The sequence below is a fragment of the Manis javanica genome, chromosome 5 (assembly GCF_040802235.1).
Source record: "Manis javanica isolate MJ-LG chromosome 5, MJ_LKY, whole genome shotgun sequence".
NCBI lineage: Eukaryota > Metazoa > Chordata > Mammalia > Pholidota > Manidae > Manis > Manis javanica.
Genome location: NC_133160.1, coordinates 87,872,852 through 87,890,596, shown reverse-complemented (window position 1 = coordinate 87,890,596; position 17,745 = coordinate 87,872,852). Strand labels below are relative to the sequence as shown.

General features: G+C 36.8%; 1 pseudogene; it reads left to right on the top strand.

Moving 5' to 3' along the window:
- The window catches only part of LOC140849728 (E3 ubiquitin-protein ligase AMFR-like), a 48,087-nt pseudogene that overhangs the window by 12,111 nt on the left and 18,231 nt on the right, over nucleotides 1–17,745 (top strand).

Below are 17,745 nucleotides of genomic sequence, written 5' to 3'. Positions count from 1 at the left end.
ACTGGGAAATGTGCACCTACAATTCTGTCCCTCCATTAAGCCCATTCCCAGGCCTTGTCCTCATAGACCAGGTGGTCCTGGTACCTCTGATCTTTAGCCTCTTCACAGTTGAACCCCTTCTGGATCAAGAACTGGAGCTCTGTCCTCCCTAACTGGTTTATCTACACCTTCCTGTTCAGAAGTTGAAGCTTCAGGCCTACCTCTTCCAAGCTGTCGCCTCTCCTTGTATATTCTTAGTGCAGCATTATAACAGTAGTAAATCTATAACTAGATCACGTTTCCATTGTCCTAGCCCTAAACAGGCTAGGAATGTCCTTCAAGTGAATTTTGCGGAGGGAAGCCTAGAGTAAGATGGAGAAAGAAACACAATAGAACATGGTGCTGTCCTGAGTTCTGTTGAATGTTAGAAGAGAGAATTACATACCTTTGGAATATTGGTTTTAGAAGTTTATAATCCCGCTGATGGGAGGATCCTTGAGATGAAAATGTATAGGTCGTATTGGTAAATGAAATGATAAAGATCTCTAAGCATTCGCGCATACTCATATAGAGCTTGGTTGGAGAACTCTGGCCATCTGGTAATGCGATGCTTCTCTGTGTTTTGCATTTGGTCATCCAGCTAAGTACAGATCCCCAAGCAAAGACCAAGGTTAACCCTGAGTTTCTTAGTTAAGTTTAACCCTGCCACCAAGAAGAATGAGTTTCCTTCTCCTGTTGTATATGTTTCAGCTTTCCTTTTCTCCAGTCACACCGATGAGTAGCCACGGGCGAGTTTTGTTGCTGTTGTCTGCCATGCTGCTTTCCTGCTGTGGACTGGTGGTTGTCTTTTGCATCACAGGCTACACCCATGGGATGCACACACTGGCTTTCATGGCTGCGGAGGTAAGAGGCAGACACAGGCTTTTGCTCTGCTTTTATTCTGGTGTATTTTCAAGGAAGCTAGAGGATATTTGATAGATCATTTCACCCATGAGGGACTGATGGATATTTGGCCTCTCATTGTAGCAATTTTTGAGTTCCTCTGTTCTGTGTTGGGGACTGAATGCTTTTGTGTGTTATTTCATGTAATCTTTGCTACAACCTAGTAAAAAGTAATTATTTTTTATGGCATTTATATAGGGCTTACTATAGGCTGGAGATTTTTCTAAATCCTTACATGTATTAAGTCATTCTATTATTCCAGCTTCCGAATGGAGAAACAAGTATAAAGGGCGAATTGCTTAAGATTCTCAAGTAGGAGGTGACACAATCCATATCCTATGACTCGCGAGTAAGAAAGGTGTTCTGCTTAAGATATTATAAACAATGATTGGTAGTGATTAGTAAAGAAATACTCCATAATTGGTTGTTGCTTTAGATAGGGCATAAATTAAGATTTTGTAGAATAATAGAATGAATATCTAAACTATTCATTATTTTGAAAGAATATTCTGAGATATTCATGTGTATTTTTAATTTTTAAAACTTTCTGAAAATACCAATTTCTGTCCAATAGAAATAAAAATGTTTTGTATGTCCTTCTAGTCAGTGGCTGTATTTGTTTTTTTCTGCAGGCCAAAGGCAAAATACTTTTATCTTTCCCATAATTGCTATTATTAATGAAAAAAAAAGAAATAATATCTTAAGGCTAATTAGCTAATATCAAAACACTAAGTTTGAACTGCTACTTGGGACTTTGTTAGAATAGGGTTAAAATTCATTTTGCTTAATAGTATTGATTTAAGAGTATGATATAATAGCATAAGTAAAATTAGAAAAGGAATGCTCAAGTACTTAATAAAAACATTTACAATTTTATTTGAATGCATTCTCTATATGTATGGTATACAACTACATTTCCTTTTGAAAAAAAATTTGTATTAAAACTTTACACTGACTTATGTTATTAGTTTGCTTTAGATATATTATAAAATACTATATTTTGAATGATACTGTGTTTGCTGTTTTATTGAGTGATACTATGGTTTCCTTTTTTGGTTCTCTAACTTTTTTGGTTAGTATTAGGCCAAGCTTTGGAACAGATACACCTAAAAATAAGGACATTTAAATTAGGCCTACTGGGGCATATCATAATACATATTTTAGCTCATTACTGTTCATTCTTCTAAGATAATTTATCATGTTGTAGATTTGATATTTTGAACTAAATCATATTTCTATATTTATAGTGTTTCTCTTCTATGTGAAATATTTTCTGTTTACAAATGGGTGTTTCCTAATTTCAAACATAACTATAACTGTTCTATTCTGGTAAATGAAGAAGACATGTTTCTTAGTATCATTTTCTATAATATAAAATACCACAAGGGACTGGCTTATTTCATTTTTTTGTTCCCTCACCCTCTGTTCTTTGTGGACAAAGGGAGTACACAGAGCACTATGTCGAGAGCCGGTGCTCATATCTGAGACAGAGGTGTTTAAACTACACTTTGCGGTTAGGGTAACTAAGTTTCAGACACCTTTTCAGGTAATCAGTTATGGTGACTTGCTGCTGTGTAAAACAGAAGTGAAGGTCAAACTACTAGAATGCACCTCAAGATTGCAGAAGGTATCCTTAGGAGAAGGACTGGTATAATTGATTGTCACATATTGACAGGAAAAGGTTCAATAAAAGTTGGGTCTCTAAGTCATGAAAATATTCCATGGAAATTTAAATCAGATAAAAAAATGGTTGAATGACTGGAACAACCTGCTTATTTTTTCTTTCAGTCTTATGGAGTTATAATTGACATATAGCACTATGAAGTTCAAGTTGTACAGCATAATGATTGGACTTATATGTGTTTTGAAGTGACTACCACAATAAGTTTCATTAACATTTATCATCTCATAAATACAAGAAAAAGAAAAAAGGTTTTCTTTCCTTGTGATGAGAATTCTTAGGATCTATACTCTGCAAAGATACCACATAGCAGTATTACCTGTAGTCATCACATTGTTCCTCCACCCTTACCCATTGAACAGCTTGCTTTTTAGTTGAACTGAGAAATATTTGTCTTATCATTTTGTAAAAGTAAGTTTGGCCTGAGAAATCTTAAATATTACTAAAAAGAAAAACTATGTCATTTTTTTTACAGTCTCTTCTTGTGACAGTGAGGACTGCTCATGTGATTTTATGGTGAGTAGAAATTTGGGATGAATGTGATTGAGGTCTAATCATATAGCTGATTTTAAGACATAACATGTATAAGATATATAAAAATGTGACTAAATCTTGCTCAAACCAAATCCAATTGTAACTTAATTATTAAGATGATTTTTCTCTGTCCTCTGCAGGTATGTAATTCACCTCTGGGACCTTAACCATGAAGGGACGTGGGAAGGAAAGGGAACATATGACAATTACACGGATTTTGTCATGGAGCTCACTCTCTTGTCCCTGGACCTCATGCACCATGTTCACATGTTGGTAAGTTTCCTCAGGAGGAGCTGTAAGGGAGAGCTAAGATTTTCACAATGAGGAACCCTGGTTCATATGTTAATGAATGAAACATTTGTGGATAAACTACTTAAGATGGCAAAAATGAATGCAGCTGTGCCCCACCCTCTTTCTGCCATGGGGGTAAAGCAGTGTCAGAGAACCACTTTGGCTGGTGCCCAGCTCTGGAGGAGTTTGCTGTCCTCCTAGGAGACTTAGTTAACTCTGCTGAGTAATTCTTCTAGCATGTAATTAAGGGGATACTGCTTCCCATCCTTTTGGTGACTTCTCATATTTAGGAGCTCTTGCACTGTTAGCTACTTCAGGATTCATAAATTTCCCATCTTTGTCATTAAAAACAAAGTTTTTATATTTAATTTCTCCTACCTCATTGTTCATATTTTACTTTAATGTGCAAAAAGTTACAATGTTGAGAACTTCCATTGGCTAGCACTTTTGTGATTTAGTAATAATGAGATCAACATATTTAGTGGGCAATTTATTTAAATTATAAGTGTATCAAAGTTGCATTTAAAAATTACTGAATTATACAGCACATTTCTAAATTTCCTTTTTGAAAGTAACTCTGAAAACATACTTAAAACAACCATGTAGAGCTTTTGTAAAAATATATGAGCTCTTCCCCTAAATAAATGCCCAGAGATAACTGTTAACATTTTGTTGTATTTACCGCTTCTTTATATATTTAATAAATACATTCAAAAATTGAGATATTTTGGACATATGGTTAATGTAGTTTCTCTTGTTTAGCTAGTGTATTATATATGTTTTCTTATGCTAGCAACAATTCTTCTAAATCATTTTAATACCTTCAAAATAATTCCATTGTATAAATGTACAGTGATCTAATTAACCAACCCTCATAATAGGATGTTTTAGAATATATTCAGGTGTTTCTGTTTCACATCTTTACACAGTTTTTAAAAGTCACACATTTTAAGGTTGTTTTAACCTGCTTTTTTCACTTAACAAGTATTGTTTTCCATTGTAATTTAGCTTCAAAAATGTTGCATAGTTGACCCTTGAAGAACATGGGTTTGAACTGCACAGGTTCACTTATATGTAGATTTTTTTCAGTAAATGTATTGGAGAGTTTTTTGGAGATTTGCAACATTTTGAAAAACATCTTCTTTTCTCTAGCTTACTTTACCGTAAGAATACAGTATGTAATACAACACAAAATATGTGCTAATTGACTGTTTTTATCATCAGTAAAGCTTCTGGTCAACAAGTATAAAGACCACAAAGGCATAAAACTAGAAATAAACTGTACAAAGAAAGCAAAAAGGCTAACAAACACATGGAGGCTTAACAACACGCTCCTAAATAATCAAATGATCAATGACCAAATCAAAATGGAGATCCAGCAATATATGGAAACAAACGACAAAAACAACACAAAGCCCCAACTACTGTGGGACACAGCAAAAGCAGTCTTAAGAGGAAAGTATATAGCAATCCAGGCATATTTAAAAAAGGAAGAACAATCCCAAATGAATGGTCTAATGTCACAATTATCAAAATTGGAAAAAAATGAAAAATTGAGGCCTAAGGTGAGCAGAAGGAGGGACATAATAAAGATCAGAGAAGAAATAAATAAAATTGAGAAGAATAAAACAACAGCAAAAATCAATGAAACCAAGAGCTGGTTCTTTGAGAAAATAAACAAATAGATAAGCCTCTAGCCAGACTTATTAAGAGGAAAAGAGAATCAACACAAATCAACAAAATCAGAAATGAGAAAGGAAAAATCACGATGGACCACACATAAATACAAAGAATTATTAGAGAGTACTATGAAAACCTATATGCTAACAAGCTGGAAACCTAGGAGAAATGGACAACTTCCTAGAAAAATACAACCTTCCAAGATTGACCCAGAAAGAAACAGAAAATCTAAACAGACCAATTACCAGCAATGAAATTAAAGCGGTAATCAAAAAACTACCAAAGAACAAAACCCCCGGGCCAGAGGGATTCACCTCAGACTTTCATCATACATACAGGGAAGACGTAATACCCATTCTCCTTAAAGTTTTCCAAAAAATAGAAGAAGAGGGAATAATCCAAAACTCATTCTATGAAGCCAATATCACCCTAATACCAAAACCAGGTGAAGACCCCACCAAAAAAGAAAACTACAGACCAATATCCCTGATGAACGTAGATGCAAAAATACTCAACAAAATATTAGCAACCGAATTCAAAAATACATCAAAAGGATCGTATACCATGACCAAGTGGGATTTATCCCAGGGATGCAAGGATGGTACAACATTCGAAAGTCCATCAACATCATCCACCACATCAGCAAAAAGAAAGACAAAAACCACATGATCATCTTCATAGCAGCTGATAAAGCATTTGACAAAGTTCAACATCCATTCATGATAAAATCTCTCAGCAAAATGGGAATAGAGGGCAAGTACCTCAATATAATAAAGGCCATATATGATAAACCCACAGCCAATATTATATTGAACAACGAGAAGCTGAAAGCTTTTCCTCTGAGATTGGGAACTAGACAGGGATGCCCACTCTCCCCACTGTTATTTAACATAGTACTGGAGGTCCTAGCCACGGCAATCAGACAAAACAAAAAATACAAGGAATCCAGATTGGTAAAGAAGAAGTCAAACTGTCACTATTTGCAGATAACATGATACTGTACATAAAAAACCCTAAAGACTCCAACCCACATCTACTAGAACTGATATCGGAATACAGCAAAGTTGCAGGATACAAAATTAACACACAGAAATCTGTGGCTTTCCTATACACTAACAATGAACCAACAGAAAGATAAATCAGGAAAACAACTCCATTCACAATTGCATCAAAAAGAATAAAATACCTAGGAATAAAACTAACCAAAGAAGTGAAAGACTTATACTCTGAAAACTACAAGTCACTCTTAAGAGAAATTAAAGGGGACACTAACAAATGTAAACTCATCCCATGCTCGTGCCTAGGAAGAATTAATATTGTCAAAATGGCCATCCTGCCCAAAGCAATATACAGATTTGATGCAATCCCTATGAAACTACCAGCAACATACTTCAATGAACTGGAACAAATAATTCAAAAATTCATACAGAAACACCAAAGAACCCAAATAGCCAAAGCAATCCTGAGAAAGAAGAATAAAGTAGGGGGGATCTCACTCCCCAAATTCAAGCTCTACTATAAAGCCATAGTAATCAAGACAATTTGGTACTGGCACAAGAACAGAGCCACAGACCAATGGAACAGACTAGAGAATCCAGACATTAACCCAGACATATATGGTCAATTAATATTTGATAAAGGAGCCATGGACATACAATGGCAAAATGACAGTCTCTACAACAGATGATGCTGGCAAAACTGGACAGCTACATGTAGGAGAATGAAACTGGACCATTGTCTAACCCCATACACAAAAGTAAACTCAAAATGGATCAAAGACCTGAATGTAAGTCATGAAACCATTAAACTCTTGGAAAAAAACATAGGCAAAAACCTCTTGACATAAACATGAATGACCTCTTCTTGAACATACACCCTGGGCAAGGAAAACTACAGCAAAAATGAACAAGTGGGACTATATTAAGCTGAAAAGCTTCTGTACAGCAAAAGACACCATCAATAGAACAAAAAGGAACCCTACAGTATGGGGGAATATATTTGTAAATGACAGATCCCATAAAGGATTGATGTCCAGTATATATAAAAAGCTCACATGCCTCAACAAAGAAAAAACAAATAACCCATTAAAAAATGGGCAGAGGAACTGAACAGACAGTTCTCTAAAAAAGAAATACAGATGGCCAACAGACACATGAAAAGATGCTCCACATCGCTAATTATCAGAGAAATGCAAATTAAAACTACAATGAGGTAGCACCTCACACCAGTAAGGATAGCTGCCATCCAAAAGACAAACAACAACAAATGTTGGCGAGGCTGTGGAGAAAGGAGAACCCTCCTACACTGCTGGTGGGAATGTAAGTTAGTTCAACCATTGTGGAAAGCAGTATGGAGGTTCATCAAAATGCTCAAAACAGACTTACCATTTGACCCAGAAATTCCACTCCTAGGAATTTATCCTAAGAACACAGCAATCAAGTTTGAGAGAGACAGATGCACCCCTATGTTTATCGCAGCACTATTTACAATAGCCAAGAATTGGAAGCAACCTAAATGTCCATCGATAGATGAATGGATAAAGAAGATGTGGCACATATACACAATGGAATACTACTCACCCATAAGAAGAGGGCAAATCCTACCATTTGCAGTAACATGGGTGGAGCTGGAGGGTATTACGCTCAGTGAAATAAGCCAAGTGGAGAAAGAAATACCAAATGATTTCACTCATCTGTGGAGTATAAGAGCAAAGGAAAAACTGAAGGAACAGAACAGCAGCAGAATCACAGAACCCAAGAATGGACTAACAGGTACCAAAGGGAAAGGGATTGTGGAGGATTGGTGGGTCAGGAGGGATAAGAGGGGGGAAGAAGAAAGGGGGTATTAAGATTAGCATGCATGGGGGGGTGAGACAAAGGGGAGGGCTGTACAGCACAGAGAAGACAAGTAGTGATTCTAAAACATTTTGCTATGGTGACGGACAGTGACTGTAAAGGGGTTTATAGGGGGAACCTGTTATAGGGGAGAGCCTAGTAAGTGTAATATTCGTCATGTAAGTGGAGATTAATGATAACAAAAAAAAAAGAAAGAAAGAAAAGGGGGATTACTCCCTGATAGGATAAAACTAACTGTAAATCAACGATTAATGCGTGCTTTAAATATCCTTAATTTTGAACACTTAAAGGGTGTCAGATGATCAGCTATGGAGGTACATTTTTCTGATAATATTCCTTTCTCTTAAAAAAAAAAGCAGTTCCTGTGTGGTGACCTCCAATGAGTTCTACACAATGGTATAAAGGGCATATCATAGTGTGGGCAAAGGGTCTGTTTGTGTTTATACAGAGGATCAAAGCCTAATTTGGCTACCCAGAAAATGAACTAAGATGATATGAAGAAGAACTTCCCACATCAGCACTCTCTGGAAGACTCATACCAGAAGAAGATCATCAAAAAACTTCAACAAAGATCCAGGTGCTGCTACAGCTGTAGCTGCATTCATCGCACCGGTTCCTGGACTTGCCGTTGGAATGAAGAAGGAGATATCTAAGCTGGCCTGTGCATACAGTAAAACAAAAAATTTGACTGGATCTATACCGTTGGAACTCAACCAAGAATTAGGAGAAGTGCAAGTTGTAGCACTCCAAAATCTTACAACTATACAGACTATCTACTGTTAAAAAACATATGGGATGTGAACAGTCCCCAGGAATGGTTTGTTTTAATTTGTCTGATTTCTCTCAGACTGTTCAAGTTCAGTTGAACAATATCCACCATATCATAGATAAGTTTTCACAAATGCCTAAGGTGCCTAACTGGTTTTCTTGGTTTCACTGGAGATGGCTGGTAATTATAGGTCTGCTTTGGTTATGTAACTGTATTTCTATTATGTTAATGTGTGTGCACAATTTAATTAGTAGATTAAAACCTGTACATGTTGAAGTTACTCTACGAGAAGATATGCCAAATAAATAATCAATCTTCCCATGTTTTCTTCCGCCTGCTACTTCTATAGCTTTTCTTCTTCCTTCCTAATTACAACCCTTAAATAGAATTTGTGCCTTATATCGAATTTACCAAGTATCGTAATTCCTCCAAGTGGTAAGGATACCTCAAGACAAATGCTGGGCATAGAAGCTATAGGGCATAAATCTGCAAAGAAGTAAAAAGCTAACCTTTTCAAACAATATGGCTTCTCTCTCACTTACCAACTTTACATTTCCCTGTATGGCCCCGGAAGATGACTGGTTAGCCAGAGATGGGTAAGATTCCTCAAGGGAGGAACAACCTAAGACAGGCACAATTGCAGGGGGGCTATCAGGTGAGAAATTGGGGATCAACAGGGGTGAGGCTTAGAACCTCACTCCCCCGTTCCGAGAGAAATCTTCTGCATCCATGGATGTTTTATTGCCCGTGTCTAGCTTGGATTAACACATAGTCTACAGGCACACACCTGATCATCTACATTTTCTCTCTTACAACACTAAACTATGTTTTCTACCTTTAGCTTGCATCTACCTACCACTGCAGCATTTTATTAAAAATAGTAATAATAAAGAGAGAAATGTGGTATCCACATATAAATCAAGTATAAAAATCAAATGAATATTCATATTTGAACTGATTGTTTATAGTTCATAATGCGTGATCGAAACCGAAAGTTTCTGTGATGACTGCCCTTGTACTGTTCACCATGTAACTTATTCACTATGTAAGAATTTGTTCTCCATGTAAGAAATTGTTCGTTATGTTTCAGAAGATTGGAGACTGATGAAAATTAGGCTTGGGGTGGATTATTGATTGTACATTGAGCATTGAGTCCCCTATACAGAATTTTATTGTTGTTAACAACCATTTGATCAATAAATATGAGAGATGCCCTCTCAAAAAAAAAAAAAGTACAGACTTCCAATTATAAAATAAATAGTTAACCGGGATGTAATTTATAGCATAAGGAATATAGTCAAAATATTGTAACAACTTTGTATGGTGATAGCTGGTAGCTAGAATTATCATGTATATAAATGTTGAACCACTGTGTTGTACACCTGAAACTAATGTAATACTGTGTGTCAACTATCCCTCAATAAAAAATAATTATCTACGAAAAAAAAAATATTTTAAAAGAAAGGGATGGGGGTGAGAATCCTTGCTTTCAAACAGCTTGTTCCCTAATTAGGGTGGGAATGTTCTGGTTTTGCATTTTGCACATGCCTGAAAGCAACATAAAAACACAGGGAAGTTGGATGAAGTGGGGACTGGACCAGGAACACTATACACAGTCCAGAATAACTTGACTGTGTTATCAAGGATTACAAAACAGGATCTTCTGAAACCTTCCAGACTGGACTAGATGCGTGCATGGCACAGGTGCTCTCTTTTGGGTTGCAGGCCACACAGCCTCCCATTGTTTGCTTTGCCAGCTCACAGAGGGCTCTTGGATAATCTAAAATAGTCTGTTTGCAGATTGGATATTTGTTGATGTTGATGGATCTGGAGGGATCTTTTGACTTTTGGTATCTGTGATCAATTTTGCAGAGTAAGTTTTAGTCTTTACATCTTCAATCTTCCTTTTCTTATTTTATATTCCGAAGTAGTTTTTCTTCTCCTCCTTTAAAAAAAGACCAGCTTTGGTGCTGGAATATCAGTAACTCAACAAATTTATTGACAAAATTTTTTTTTTTGAGAGGGCATCTCATATTTATTGATCAAATGGTTGTTAACAACAATAAAATTCTGTATAGGGGACTCAATGCTCAATGTACAATCATTAATCCACCCCAAGCCTAATTTTCATCAGTCTCCAATCTTCTGAAACATAACGAACAATTTCTTACATGGAGAACAAATTCTTACATAGTGAATAAGTTACATGGTGAACAGTACAAGGGCAGTCATCACAGAAACTTTCGGTTTCGATCACGCATTATGAACTATAAACAATCAGTTCAAATATGAATATTCATTTGATTTTTATACTTGATTTATATGTGGATACCACATTTCTCTCTTTATTATTATTATTTTTAATAAAATGCTGCAGTGGTAGGTAGATGCAAGCTAAAGGTAGAAAACATAGTTTAGTGTTGTAAGAGAGAAAATGTAGATGATCAGGTGTGTGCCTGTAGACTATGTGTTAATCCAAGCTAGACACGGGCAATAAAACATCCATGGATGCAGAAGATTTCTCTCGGAACGGGGAGTGAGGTTCTAAGCCTCACCCCTGTTGATCCCCAATTTCTCACCTGATGGCCCCCCTGCGACTGTGCCTGTCTTAGGTTGTTCCTCCCTTGAGGAATCTTACCTGTCTCTGGCTATCCAGTCATCTTCTGGGGCCATACAGGGAAATGTAAAGTTGGTAAGTGAGAGAGAAGCCATATTGTTTGAAAGGGTTAGCTTTTTACTTCTTTGCAGATTTATGCCCTGTGGCTTTTATGCCCAGTATTTGTCTTGAGGTATCTTTACCACTTGGAAGAATTATGATACTTGGTAATTTCGATATGAGGCATGAGTTCTATTTAAGGGTTGTAATTAGGAAGGAAGAAGAAAAGCTATAGAAGTAGCAGGCGGAAGAAAACATGGGAAGATTGATTATTTATTTGACATATCTTCTTCTAGAGTAACTTCAGCATATATAGGTTTTAAACTACTAATTAAATTGCACACACACATTAACATACTAGGAATACGGTTACATAACCAAAGCAGACCTATAATTACCAGCCATCTCCAGTGAAACCAAGAAAACCAGTTAGGCACCTTAGGCATTTGTGAAAACTTATCTATGATATGGTGGATATTGTCCAACTGAACTTGAACAGTCTGAGAGAAATCAGACAAATTAAAACAACCCATTCCTGGGGACTCTTCACATCCCATATGTTCTTTTAACAGTAGATAATCTGTAGTCGTAAGATTTTGGAGCACTACAACTTGCACTTCTCCTAATTCTTGCTTGAGTTCCAACAGTATAGATCCAGTCAAATTTTTTGTTTTACTGTATGCACAGGCCAGCTTAGATATCTCCTTCTTCATTCCAACGGCAAGTCCAGGAACCGGTGCGATGAATGCAGCTACAACTGCAGAATCGCCTGGATCTTTGTTGAGGTTTTTTGATGATCATCTTCTGGTATGGCTCTTCCAGAGAGTGCTGATGTTGAAAAGTTCTTCTTCATATCGTATCTTAGTTCATTTTCTGGGTAGCCAAATTAGGCTTTGATCCTCTGTATAAACACAAACAGACCCTTTGCCCACACTTTGATATGCCCTTTATACCATTGTGTAGAACTCATTGGAGGTCACCACACAGGAACTGCTTTTTTTTTTTTTAAGAGAAAGGAATATTATCAGAAAAATGTACCTCCATAGCCAATCATGTGACACCCTTTAAGTGATCAAAATTAAGGATATTTAAAGCACGCATTAATCGTTGATTTACAGTTAGTTTTATCCTATCAGGGAGTAATCCCCCTTTTCTTTCTTTCTTTTTTTATCATTAATCTCCACTTACATGATGAATATTACGTTTACTAGGCTTTACCCTATAACAGGTTCCCCCTATAAACACCTTTACAGTCACTGTCCATCAGCGTAGCAAAATGTTGTAGAATCACTACATTTCTTCTCTGTGTTTTACAGCACTCCCCTGTCTCCCTCGTCTGCCCTATGCATGCTAATCTTAATACCTCCCGTTTTCTTCCCCCCACTTTTCCCTCCCTACCCACCCATCGTCCCCAATCCCTTTCCCTTTGGTACCTGTTAGTCCATTTTTGGGTTCTGTAATTCTGCTGCTGTTTTGTTTGTTCATTTTTTCCTTTGTTCTTATACTCTACAGATGAGTGAAATCATTTGGTATTTCTCTTTCTCTGCTTGGCTTATTTCACGGAGCATAATACCCTCCCACTTCATCCATGTTGCTGCAAATGGTAGGATTTGCCCTCTTCTTATGGCTGAGTAGTATTCCATTGTGTATATGTACCGCTTTTCTTTATCCATTCATCTATTGATGGACATTTAGGTTGCTTCCAATTCTTGGCTATTGTAAATAGTGCTGCGATAAACATAGGGGTGCATCTGTCTTTCTCAAACTTGATTGCTGTGTTCTTAGGGTAAATTCCTAGGAGTGGAATTTCTGGGTCAAATGGTAAGTCTGTTTTGAGCATTTTGATGAACCTCCATACTGCTTTCCACAATGGTTGAACTAACTTACATTCCCACCAGCAGTGTAGGAGGGTTCTCCTTTCTCCACAGCCTCGCCAACATTTGTTGTTGTTTGTCTTTTGGATGGCAGCTATCCTTACTGGTGTGAGGTGCTACCTCATTGTAGTTTTAATTTGCATTTCTCTGATAATTAGCGATGTGGAGCATCTTTTCATGTGTCTGTTGGCCATCTGTATTTCTTTTTTGGAGAACTTTCTGTTCAGTTCATCTGCCCATTTTTTAATGGGTTATTTGTTTTTTCTTTGTTGAGGCATGTGAGCTCTTTATATATTTTGGACATCAATCCTTTATGGAATCTGTCATTTACAAATATATTCTCCCATACTGTAGGGTTCCTTTTTGTTCTATTGATGGTGTCTTTTGCTGTACGGAAGCTTTTCAGCGTAATATAGTTCCATTTGTTCATTTCTGCTGTAGTTTTCCTTGCCCAGGGAGGTATGTTCAAGAGGTCATTCATGTTTATGTCAAGAGGTTTTTGCCTATGTTTTTTTCCAAGAGTTTAATGGTTTCATGACTTACATTCAGGTCTTTGATCCATTTTGAGTTTACTTTTGTGTATGGGGTTAGACAATGGTCCAGTTTCATTCTCCTACATGTAGCTGTCCAGTTTTGCCAGCATCATCTGTTGTAGAGACTGTCATTTTGCCATTGTATGTCCATGGCTCCTTTATCAAATATTAATTGACCATATATGTCTGGGTTAATGTCTGGATTCTCTAGTCTGTTCCATTGGTCTGTGGCTCTGTTCTTGTGCCAGTACCAAATTGTCTTGATTACTATGGCTTTATAGTAGAGCTTGAATTTGGGGAGTGAGATCCCCCCCTACTTTATTCTTCTTTCTCAGGATTGCTTTGGCTATTTGGGTTCTTTGGTGTTTCTGTATGAATTTTTGAATTATTTGTTCCAGTTCATTGAAGTATGTTGCTGGTAGTTTCATAGGGATTGCATCAAATCTGTATATTGCTTTGGGCAGGATGGCCATTTTGACAATATTAATTCTTCCTAGGCACGAGCATGGGATGAGTTTACATTTGTTAGTGTCCCCTTTAATTTCTCTTAAGAGTGAATTGTAGTTTTCAGGGTATAGATCTTTCACTTCCTGGGTTAGTTTTATTCCTAGGTATTTTATTCTTTTTGATGCAATGGTGAATGGAATTGTTTTCCTGATTTCTCTTTCTATTGGTTCATTGTTAGTGTATAGGAAAGCCACAGATTTCTGTGTGTTAATTTTGTATCCTGCATCTTTGCTGTATTCTGATATCAGTTCTAGTAGTTTTGGAGTGGTGTCTTTAGGGTTTTCTATGTATAATATCATATCATCTGCAAATAGTGACAGTATAACTTCTTCTTTACCAATCTGGATTCCTTGCATTTCTTTGATTTGTCTGATTGCTGTGGCTAAAACCTCCAGTACTATGTTAAATAACAGTGGGGAGAGTGGGCATCCCTGTCTAGTTCCCGATCTCAGAGGAAAAGCTTTCAGCTTCTCGCTGTTCAGTATAATGTTGGCTGTGGTTTTATCATATATGGCCTTTATTATGTTGAGGTACTTGCCCTCTATACGCATTTTGCTGAGCATTTTTATCATGAATGGATGTTGAACTTTGTCAAATGCTTTTTCAGCATCTATGGAGATGATCATGTGGTTTTTGTCCTTTTTGTTGATGTGGTGGATGATGTTGATGGATTTTCGAATGTTGTAGCATCCTTGCATCCCTGGGATGAATCCCATTTGGTTATGGTGTATGATCCTTTTGATATGCTGTTGAATTCGGGTTGCTAATATTTTATTGAATATTTTTGCATCTACATTCATCAGGGATATTGGTCTGTAATTTTCTTTTTTGGTGGGGTGTTTGCCTGGTTTTGGTATTAGGGTGATGTTGGCTTCATAGAATGAGTTTGGGAGTATTCCCTCCTCCTCTATTTTTTGGAAACCTTTAAGGAGAATGGGTTTTATGTCTTCTCTGTGTGTCTGATAAATTTCCGAGGTAAATCAGTCCGGCCTGGGGGTTTTGTTCTTGGGTAGTCTTTTGATTACCATTTCAATTTCTTTGCTAGTAATTGGTTTGTTTAACTTTTGTGTTTCTTCCTCGGTCAGTCTTGGGAGGTTGTATTTTTCTAGGAAGTTCTCCATTTTTTCTAGGTTTTCCAGCTTGTTGGCATATAGGTTTTCATAGTAGTCTTTAATAATTCTTTGTATTTCTGTGGAGTCTGTCTTGAATTTTCCATTCTCATTTCTGATTCTGTTGATTTGTGTTGATTCTCTTTTTCTCTTAATAAGTTCGGCTAGAGGCTTATCTGTTTTGTTCATTTTCTCAAAGAACCTGCTCTTGATTTCGTTGATTTTTGCTATTGTTTTATTCTTCTCAATTTTGTTTATTTCTTCTCTGATCTTTTTTATGTCCCTCCTTCTGCTGACTTTAGGCCTCATTTGTTCTTCTTTTTCCAGTTTTGATAATTGTGATGTTAGACTATTCATTTGGCATTGTTCTTCCTTCTTTAAGTGTGCCTGGATCGCTATATACTTTCCTCTTAAGACTGCTTTCGCTGCATCCCACAGAAGGTGGGCTTTGTGTTGTTGTTGTCATTTGTTTCTATATATTCCCTGATCTCTATTTTGATTTGTTCATTGATCCATTGATTATTTAGAAGTATGTTGTTAAGCCTCCATGTGTTTGTGAGCCTTTTTGTTTTCTTTGTACAGTTTATTTCTAGTTTTCTACTTTTGTGGTCTGAAAAATTGGTTGGTAGAATTTCAATATTTTGGAATTTACTGAGGCTCTTTTTGTGGCTAGTATGTGGTCTATTCTGGAGAATGTTCCATGTGCACTTGAGAAGAATGTGTGTCCTGTTGCTTTTGGATGTAGAGTTTTGTAGATGTTTATTAGGTCCATCTGTTCTATTGTGTTGTTCAGTGCCTGTGTGTCCTTAGTTATTTTTTGCCAAGTGGATCTATCCTTTGGGGTGAGTGGTGTGTTGAAGTCTCCTAAAATGAATGCATTGCAGTCTATTTCCCCCTTTAGTTCTGTTAGTATTTGTTTCACATATGCTGGTGCTCCTGTGTTGAGTGCATATATATTTATAATGGTTATATCCTCTTGTTGGACTGACCCCTTTATCATTATGTAGTGTCCTTCTTTATCTCTTGTTACTTTCTTTGTTTTGAAGTCTATTTTGTCTGATATTAGTACTGCAACCCCTGCTTTTTTCTCACTGTTGTTTGCCTGAAATATGTTTTCCCATCCCTTGACTTTTAGTCTGTGCATGTGTTTGGGTTTGAGGTGAGTTTCTTGTAAGCAGCATATAGATGGGTGTTGCTTTTTTATCCATTCTATTACTCTGTGTCTTTTGATTGCTGCATTAAGGCCATTTACATTTAGGGTGACTATTGAGAGATATGTACTTATTGCCATTGCAGGTTTTAATTTGTGGTTACCAAAGTTTCAATGTTAGCCTCTTTAGTATCTTACTGCCTATGTTAGCTCACTTATTGAGCTGTTATATACATTGTCTGGATATTCTTTTCTTCTCTCCCTTCTTATTTCTCCTCCTCCATTCTTCGTATGTTGTGTGTTTTGTTCTGTGCTCTTTTTAGTAGTGCTCCCATCTAGAGCAGTCCCTGGAAGATGCCCTGTAGATGTAGTTTGTGGGAAGCAAATTCCCTCAACTTTTGCTTGTCTGGGAATTGTTTAATCCCACCATCATATTTAAATGATAGTCTTGCTGGATACAGTATCCATGGTTAAAGGCCCTTCTGTTTCATTGTATTAAATATATCATGCCATTCTCTTCTGGCCTGTAGGGTTTCTGTTGAGATGTCTGATGATAGCCTGATGGGTTTTCCTTTATAGGTGACCTTTTTCTCTCTAGCTGCCTTTAAAACTCTTTCCTTGTCCTTGATCCTTGCCATTTTAATTATTATGTGTCTTAGTGTTGTCCTCCTTGGATCCTTTCTTTTGGGGGTTCTGTGTATTTCTGTGGTCTGTTTGATTATTGCCTCCCCCAGTTTGGGGAAATTTTCAGCAATTATTTCTTCAAAGACCCTTTCTATCCCTTTTCCTCTCTCTTCTTCTTCTGGTACCCCTATGATACGGATATTGTTCCTTTTGGATTGGTCACACAGTTCTCTTAGTATTGTTTTGCTCCTGGAGATCCTTTTATCTCTCTCTCTGTCAGTTTCTATGCGTTCCTGTTCTCTGGTTTCTATTCCTTCAATGGCCTCTTGCATCTTATCCATTCTGCTTATAAATTCTTCCAGAGTTTGTTTCATTTCTGTAATCTCCTTCCTGACATCTGTGATCTCCCTTTGGACTTCATCCCATTGCTCTTGCATTTTTCTCTGTATCTCTGTCAGCATGTTCATGATTTTTATTTTGAATTCTTTTTCAGGAAGACTGGTTAGGTGTGTCTCCTTCTAAGGTGTTGACTCTGTGATCTTTGTCTGCCTGTAGTTTTGC